Source organism: Gossypium raimondii, chromosome 11 (genome assembly GCF_025698545.1).
Source record: "Gossypium raimondii isolate GPD5lz chromosome 11, ASM2569854v1, whole genome shotgun sequence".
Lineage (NCBI taxonomy): Eukaryota > Viridiplantae > Streptophyta > Magnoliopsida > Malvales > Malvaceae > Gossypium > Gossypium raimondii.
This window is the reverse complement of record NC_068575.1, coordinates 48190393-48197959: the sequence shown is the minus strand read 5'-3', so window position 1 is coordinate 48197959 and position 7567 is coordinate 48190393.

Below are 7567 nucleotides of genomic sequence, written 5' to 3'. Positions count from 1 at the left end.
TTGTTTTGAAGCAAACAAGTAACTTTTGAATAGTTTTAATATTTTTCTTATCTAAATGCTCGTGGAAAAATTGAAAATAAACATGTCTAAAAGTTTAATCATAAAAATCCATCTTTCTACGAAAATATAACAAAAAAAGTTAAAATGAACGAAGAAAACAACATTGAAGACCAAAATTGCTGCAAGTCAAATCTAGAAACAAAATGAAATTGAATACATAATTCATTATTGGGAAACGGAATACATAATTGGGAATATGAAGAAAACCCTAATTCATTATGTTGTTCCCTAATTCATTATGTTGTTAAGTAAATTTAACTTGGGTTGCTAATGGTAAAGTAACAATCATAAAATCATTATTCAAAGTCAAGTTCAAATATTTTAATATTTGATAGAAGAAATTGATGAAGTTTGTTGATACAATCATAAGAATATTTAATTTTATTAAATTATATATTTTTGTTAAATTATATTTAATAATAATTATTTTATAGTATTATATATTATGATTTTAGTAAATTCATATAAGAATATTTAATACTAAGAATTTTATTAAATTATATATTTTGTTAAATTATATTTAATAATAATTATTTTAAATTATATTTTATAATATTATATATTATAATTTTAGTAAATTCATATATTTTATCAAATTATATATTATAAAAAATATATTTAATAATAATTATGTTAAAATATGATTAAATTATTTATTATTTATATTAATAATCTTATTAAAATTTAATAACAATAACAATAATCAGTTACCTAAACAAATTTATGCTAAGGGTATTCTAGTCATTTTAGTTTTTTCCATTATGCTATTACACCTCTATTACATTCAACGAAACAGTTGATTTGCTATTACACCTCTATTCCATTACACCTCTAATCCAATACAGCGAACCAAACGTGCCCTAAATGTCATTCCATTGAATGAGTATTACATTCAACTAAACAAATGAATAGTTTACTATTGAATAAGGGGGAATGCTATTCCGTTCTCCCAACCAAACATGGTGTAAGTAATTTAATTAGGGGTGAAACGTTATAAGGGTCTAGGGTAGATCGTTAGCCCCCCAAAATTTATAATATAATGTATTAATACGTTATCTTTAAATTATTATACTGGATTTATTTTATTATTCAAAAAGAAGAAATAAAAATTGAAGATGGGAGTATTAATTTATAATATGTTAAAATTTTTGTAAGATACAAATCCTTTAGTGATAATTAGTAATTATCATATTATTATAATATTTGATTTATCAAAATAATTTATACATTTTGATTAATGTTAGCTCTAATTACATAAAGGTAAAACTATGTTGTTTAATAAATTATAAAACTCAAAAATATAAAATCAAGTATGATGTATGCGGCAATAAAACTAATCTATAATATAAAAGTACGAGTTTGAAAAAACTTTTGAATTGATAAAATATTTTCATTTTCCATCATATTATTCTTCACATCTAAAAAAGTTGAAGCAAAATAGAAGTTGTTATAATTATAATTTAATTTACAAATATTAGTTAAACATGTTGTGTCAATTTTAATATAAAGTTATTGCTTGAATAGAAATCTAAGTATAAAATATAGGAGAATTTGAGGTAAAAAGTTATGCTAATTTTATTGATATAAAATAAAGTTATTATTGAATAAAATTCTAAGCATCTTAATTATCACTTAATTAATATTAGAAATAAACCCGCAATGCGGTCAAACTTATGCTATATTGTTGTAAAAGCTTTACGATACCAAGGAAAATATGTATTGTATAATAAGTAATGAAAACAACATTAAAACAAAATTAATTAAATTAAAGTGTTTAGTATATATAAAAGAATTCTTTGCACATCACAAATTTTAGGGGAGGGGATTGTTGTTGCTAGGGATTGGATCTTGACCTTTGTGGTACCTACAAAAAAAGCTTCACATACTTCATTGACTTATTGGTAATTTATAAAAATGTATAAAAACATAAATATTAACTTCCTAAAAATAAAATACAATTAAAGCATAGAAGCAATATTTAAAATGTAAGTAAGAAAAATATATTATAAGTTTGATTGATGGTAGACAATATGAAAAAATATTATAAGTAAGATAAATATATGGTAATAATAGAAATTTAAATCAAAGGCAATCTTCGATATATGCTATCTAAATAATAATGTAGTATTTAAATTAATAAAAGAACATTATCTATAATAATTTTAAAATCATTTTAAATAAAATGTGACTCACATTTATAAAAGAAAGTTGTTAAATTTTGAAGGGTTAAATATAAAATTGGTATCCATATTTGTCTACTTTTCCCATATTGGTACTTATGGTTTTTTGTCCTAAATTGGTACCTGAACTTTTTTTCCTGTCCACTATATTGGTACCCGAGCTTAACTTTGTTATTTTTTTACTGACGTGGCAGTGCTGACCATTCGCGCATCGTCATGTGTCGTCCTATTTGTCAATAGAAACTCTCCAGTTTCTATCTCTTAGATTTCTTTCCCCTCTTTGGTCTCTTCCTTCTCTCTCTCTCTCTCTCTCTCTCTCTCTCTCTCTCTTTTTCTTTTTTGTTTCTCCTTTATTCTCCTTTCTCTTTCATGAATATTTTTCCTTTCACCAGATTTCCAAAATTTTCATTATTTTCTACCTATTTCATTTTCTACCTTTTTCATCGGTTCATCCTTTTCATTAACATGGTCTTAGGAATTCTCTTAGCTCTTTTGATGAAAGACAACACTGCAAATCTTCATAGCCCAACAAATACTTTTAAACAAATCCGACCAGATGTAAAAACGTACAAATATAAAAACAATTTTTTATGATGATTTAAAATAATACATAAAACCCAAAAAAGAAATTGTGCCTAAAAAAGAAATCTATCAACTTTCTTACTTCTATTTATTTATAATAGAAAAGCAATATTTTCTGGAAAAAATAATGGAAAGGAACCCATAATCGGGATGAGGAAACAAAAGATCAGAAAGAAAGTTGAAAAAAAGTGATTAATTTTACATACAATAATGGAGAAACAAACAAATCCTAGAAACACCACCACAATAGCTTTGAGACTTTGCCATAGCTTGCTCCCAAGTTCTACCACTCCTCGTGATCTCTACCACACCATTATTACTTAACCATTACCCTAAAAACACCACCACCATCTACTTAGTTTCATCATTCTCACCACATCAACCCAATTATTCAGATGCCCCCATTACCATAAATCAAACCCAAATACCAAATCCACCAAACAAAATAAGAATCAAACAACAACCAATATTAAAAAAAAAAGAGAATAGAGAAGCAAAGAAGATGAAAAAAGGTGAAAGAGACCATCTTTTTCACCTTCATTTTAAAAATGCAAAACCTCGAAATCTTTATCTTCTTTGTCTGAACAATCTTACTCCACTTCCATAACCAACAATTCAATCATTTATTTGAAGATTCAAATATAATAAATATCGATTTTTGGGTTGTTAGGTGTTGGGGTTTCAAACACAGTTGCATCAGACTTCTATCTACGTCAGAATAAGGTGGAACAGGTGGCGATGGAAGGTGAATGAAAATCTGACGGCGGTTCAGCAATGACGAAGATGAGAGGAGAACTAGACTTCTACCTGCGTTGGAGTGCAGTGGAGCAAGCGACAATGAAAGATGAATCAATACCATTAAAAATTTCTTACAGATTACCAAACATTTCTTAACAAACTTGTAACAACTCGATTTTCTAGTGGTGTCAGAAATTACGATTTTGAAATACCATTTTCATACACCGTGTTTGTAAATATTAATATTTACGAGTCTAGTATATAAATATATTAAAATTTGGTTTAGTAATTTGTTTAATTGATAGTTAATTAAGGTATAAGTGTAATAATCCTAAAGTTAGTAGTTTTGGAAAATGAGATATCAAGACCTCGTTTTCAAAAACCGAGCCCGTGAATATTTTTATTAAATATTTACAGAGTTATTGTATAAGTGAATTATATTTTGGATAAACTATATTTCGATTTAGTGATTAATTAAGGTACAAGGACTAAATCGTAAAAGTTTAATTCTATTGATTTTATTTGATATAGAGTTAAAAAACATTTAACCCAGGCCTAAAATGACAAATTACCATATCCTTATGTTAGTGTATGGTAGAAACATGGAATTAGGTGGAAATAAAGTTAAAATTTTATATAATTATATAAAGAAATGAATAAAAAATGATGTCATCTTTCACTTTCTTTATTTTGTCTCCGTCGTTTGGAAAGAAAGGGGGGAACAAAGTTTTATTTTTTCTTCCTTATTTGTTCAACTGGAAATCCGATTGGAAGTAGGCTTGGTGTGTAACCTTCCTAACGTGGCCTAGACTTTACTTTTGAAGATCTTAAATAAAATCATTTTAGAGAAAAACTACAGTTATACTTTGAGTTAGTTTAAAAACATTCATTTATTAGGTCATCTGTACTTAAGGTTCATTTTATTATTGACAATGTTGTTTTAGAAAATAATTTGTTTGTCGCTTACTTTGTAAAAACTTGATGCTAATTAATGTAGAGAAAAATCATTATTCATGTCATTTTAGAAATTAGTGCCTTATCGATTTGTTTTTAAAATAATTTCTTTACAATGCAAAGGAATTTATGGAACAATGTCAAATTTTACTTAAACCAAATATCATGTATTTTTCGGTTATTATGCTTAAGTAATCTATACATGCAAAAATCCCCATATAAAAAGTTACCAAGCCACAGACTAGAAATAATTAAAAAATATAAACCAAAACAAATAGAGACTTTTTAATAATACTTATTAAAAATAGTTTGAGATCTAAGGTGATTCTCGTATGCCGGGTCCAGTCCTAGTTTCGAGGTTTACCTGAAAAGTTAAACACTATGGGGGTGAGCTTATGAAAGCTTAGTGTGAGTCAAACAGTTGTTTAAATGGACTTAAATATCAAATACAGTGAAACATATTAGCATTAACAGAAGAACACAAAACCATCGTTGGAATTTCATATCATTACATAGCCATTATCAAATCCATGTCAAATAGCGTATAAGCATGGGTTATCACAAATCCATGTCAAATAGCGTATAAGCATGGGTTATCATTCATTCGAGTAATAATCATTAATTTTGATACTATTCATTACAACACAATACAATACGTAGCATAAATCAATAACATTCGAGTATGTCGTGAGCATGATGCAATGCAAAAAGGTTCTTACCCAAACCTTCCGCTACACACCACAAGTTCCTTAGAACCCGTCTGCCAAACTTTAACGAATTGCGAGCAAAGCTCGATGTGGTAAAAACCACCATATATCATAAATGTACAAAGTCTGCCGAATAACATAAAATGTGATAAAATCACCAATCCCTTTGATACTCCAGGTGCATTGCACTGGCTACGTATAAATGCGGACTTAATATGCTGCCAGTACTCTACGAAATTCCTCCGTCAACCACAATAATTACCCACCCCAATGCACATGCAATATGTCACACAATCTCATATATAGCCATAATTCAATACTTTCAAATTTAATTGGCATGTTCAATACACCCTTAGTTATCAAATACTTTCAGAGTATGGAATCAGTAATCCAAATTTCATATTACCATTAAGATGATCTCATTCACAAATCACAATTTCATGTACATTCACAACTTTTTTGTGTGTATGTGTTGCGGTCTTATGAACATTTCATGGTATTTCACTTTGTATGAATATATCATGCATAAGCCTTATTTTCATTCAAAAACATGCTATACATACAATCAATCATACATCAAATTAACCAAACATTCATGACAATGTCAATCATTCAATCATTTAGTCAAACTAGCAACATTGCTACCATGCCAAATAGTTAGGTCTCGAAACATACCTGATTCGACCACATACAAATTTAATTACTTAGCTATTAAGACAAGCCCAATAAGCAAGCTAAATAACCAATTAAATCATAATAATTATCATTACCAATCAAGTTATTGAGTTTAGGACCCACACCTAATTTTATGCTATTTTGCAACACACTTGTAAATTTTGCGGTTTCTCTAATAAACTTTAAAATTAACCTAAATTAAAATTCAGTGTTAAAATCAATCAATATGCCTCTTAAACAGCCCTCAAACACCTATCTATGGGGTCAATCCAACCTTTACAATTATAACAAAATTTCAAATCCAAACTAGTTAAGTTTCTTACACTGATTGAATCGAACTCGTGAATGTCTTTTGGCTTTATTGTTGATTTGGGGCATTTAAGACGACACCTAACATATTTAATTACTGAAAAATCAATAGCTAATCTACAAACTACTCCCCTTTTGGTCTACAAACTGAGTACCTCGTAAGATAGCGGAAATCTTTCAGAGAATAGTGAGACCTGCTCTACAAACTACTTCAACAACTACAACTAGATGAACCCCAATAAAAGAACTACAAAAGTAAGATGCCACAAAGTTTATAGGAGTAAAATGGATTGATCCTTTAACAGTCGAGATAAGGCTAGAGCCAACGAACTGAGTACTTTAACAATTAGAATGCACACCCCATGAATGTGTTATGTGCGTCATTTCTCTCTTGCAAGGAGAAGCATATACTTGGTGGCAGGCTACTATTCGACATGTGCCCACTAATCAGATTGATTGAGATTTCTTCTGCAAGGAGAAGCATATACTTGGTGGCAGACTAAATTCCATAATTTTTATTACTTGCAGTTCATCTGCAATTATTGGTGGTTCATCCATAAAATGGAGTGTTACCGAATGAATGAGTTATAAGAAACTTTTACTGTGGAGTGTAGCAAAGCATGGGTAGGAATTTTTCTGTTATACATGAATTGTATTGACATTCATAAACATACACAAAAGAACTATTAAATTCTGCTATGCTATACGATTGTGATTGTTCTGAGAATTGTTATTTTGCATGCTTTATCTACTATTTTGCAATGATTTTTTTTTGTGTAGAGGCTCACACTAAGCTTGTAAAGCTCACCTCCCTTTATTTTCCATCTTTACAGGTAACTTATTAGGTTAGGACGCGAACTAGACATTCGGAAGGTTTCAGCTTGGATTAATATTTTCATTAAAAGTATTTTAGACTTAATATTAGAATTTCTATTATTTGGAACTGTATTTTTTTATTTGAACTGTGGCATGGGACTTATGTTTTGGGTTTATTTGGCATACACGACATTTAATTTGATTTTAGGATTGTTGAAACATAGAACTTGATTTAATGTTGCATGAAATCTGGTTTTCATTAAAACTATGTTCAATACCACTTTTCTGCTACATTACTATGTGAATAATTTTTGAAATATATATATAAAATTGGAATTCAAATTTTGTAAAGGCAATAATAAAAAAATCAACCGATTTTTGAAAGAAACTGTACATTTTGGAAACATACTATGTTTTCTACTAAAGTTAGCAAATGTTTTAAAAAGACTATTTAATAAACTTCAATTGTTTACAAGGCTATTTCGGTGGCCAATGTAATCTCCCGAATTTAGTCTTCACGTTTAAGCCAGGTTGGAGAGGTTACAA